Genomic DNA, 2,245 nt, shown 5'->3' on the forward strand with positions numbered 1-2,245 from the left:
TTTTCTTTTGCAACAGAATCCTCAAGAGGAAAGGTGAACTCTCACTTATGCACATTTTTTCATGAGTATGTAGAGTGGAACTCCTTATGTGACCTTCTATATGTTGTCTTTGGGGCTTAGACACTGAAGTCTAAACCGTAAGGCTGCTGGTTTGGCTCATGGTCAGTGAGGCAGAACACGGTCTCCCTAAGCAGGTTCCATTATCTCGCAATGGGGAAAAATAAAAACACATAAAATGGCCTTCCTTACAAATGCCAGTGCAAAAATTACTAGTAAAATATTAGTAAACAGAAGTCATACCACACTAAAAAAATACAGCACAACCAAGAGGGATTTATTCCAGGAATTCAACCATGGTTCAATATTAGGAATTCCATCAGTCTTAAAGCCAGCATCTTAATGGGGAAACACTAGAGGCATCCCACTAAGGTCAAGAACAAGGCAAAAGTGCAGGATGCCTGGTGTCTCCACTCCTCTGTAAATTGTACTGGAAGTGTTAGCTAATGCAATTAGATAAGGGAAAGCCATTAGAAGAAGAATAATTGAAAGTGAAGACATAAAACTATCTCTGTTTGTAGATGATCTGTTTGTACATTTGGCAAATCCTGTGCAATAAGAGTGAAAAACAAAATGTGTCGGAAAAGTAGCAGGATATTAACTTCCAAGAATTAATAGCCTTCATTTTACAGACACAATAATCAGTTGGGATTATTGTGAAAACCTCCATTAACAGCAACAAAAAGAGAAATACTTAGAAATTACAACTTAACAAGAAATATTTAGAAGACTTTATAAGAAAAACTTGAAACTCAAAGACACAAAAGTACACAAGAAAATTTAAAGACATTCCTTATTATTGGATAGTAACTCTCAACAAAATAAACATATTATTCTCACTAAGTTAATTTATAAATTTAATGCAGTCCAGTAAAAATGCCCATGACCTTTTTTTTTTTTAAAAAATCTTTTATTGTGAAATAATTATAGATTCATAGGAAGTTGCAAAAACAGTACAGAGAGGTTGAGTGTACCCTTTACCCAGTTTCCTCCAATTATTGTATTTTACATAATATCAAAACCAGGAAAGTGACATTGACACAATGTGTGTGTATCTCTATGCCATTTTATCATGTGTAGATTTGTGTAATTACTACTCCAATCATGATGAGGAACTGTTCCATCACCATAAAGCTCTCTCCCCTGCTATCCCTCTATAGTCACATGCATCCCCTCCCCCAACCACCCTTAACCACTGTCAACCACTAATTTGTTTTCCATCTCCATAATTTGTCACTTTGAAAAAGTTATATAAATGGAATTATATAGGATGTAAGTTCCCTTCTATTCCTAGTTTTCTAAGAGTTTTAAATAATGAATAGGAGTTGAATTTTGTTAAATGCTTTTCTTGCATCAGTTGATATGATTGTGTGATTTTCTTCTTTAGCCTGCTAAAATGGTGGAGTACATTAATTTTTGAATATTCAACCAACCTTGAATCCCTGGAATAAAACCCTACTTGGTCAAGGTATATAATTCTTTTTATATATTGATGAATTCTATTTGATAATATTTTGTGCAGGAGTTTTGCATCAATATTCATGAGGGACATTGGCCTGCAGTTTTCTCTTTTTTGTATTGTCATTGTCTGATTTGGTATCGGGTAATCAGGTCTCATAAAATGAGTGGGGAAGTGTTCCCTCTTCTTCTATTCTCTGGAAGTGTAGAATTGATGATAATTCTTAAAAGACTTCGTAGAATCCTACGGTGAAACCAACTGGGCCTGGACATTTCCTTTTTTGGGAGTTTTAAAAATTAAAAGTTCTATTTCTTTAAAAGTTATAGGGTTATTCCAAGTATTTCTTTCATATTGGTGAGTTGTGGTAGTTTGTACTTCTCAAAGAATTGGTCCAGTTCAAATAAATTGTCAAATTTATGTGCGTAGAATTGTTTGTAGTAGTCTCTTATTATGCTCTTCTATCTGTAGGGACTCTAGTAGCATCCCCTGTTTAATTCCTGATATTGATAATTTGTATCTTTCTTTTTATCTTTGTCAGTCTTGCTAGAGTTTTGTCAATTTTATTGATCTTTTCAAAGAATAAACCTTCAGTTTCTTTGATTTTTTTCATTGTGTATCTGTTTTTTTTTTTATGAATCATAATTTTTAGCTTAGCTCTCTCTTATTGTGTATCTGTTTTTAATTTTATTGGTATATGTTCTTATCTTTATTATTTTCTTCCTTCTGCTT

This window comes from Ceratotherium simum, chromosome 17, assembly GCF_057802395.1.
Source record: "Ceratotherium simum simum isolate JZ-2026a chromosome 17, ASM5780239v1, whole genome shotgun sequence".
NCBI classification, from domain to species: domain Eukaryota; kingdom Metazoa; phylum Chordata; class Mammalia; order Perissodactyla; family Rhinocerotidae; genus Ceratotherium; species Ceratotherium simum.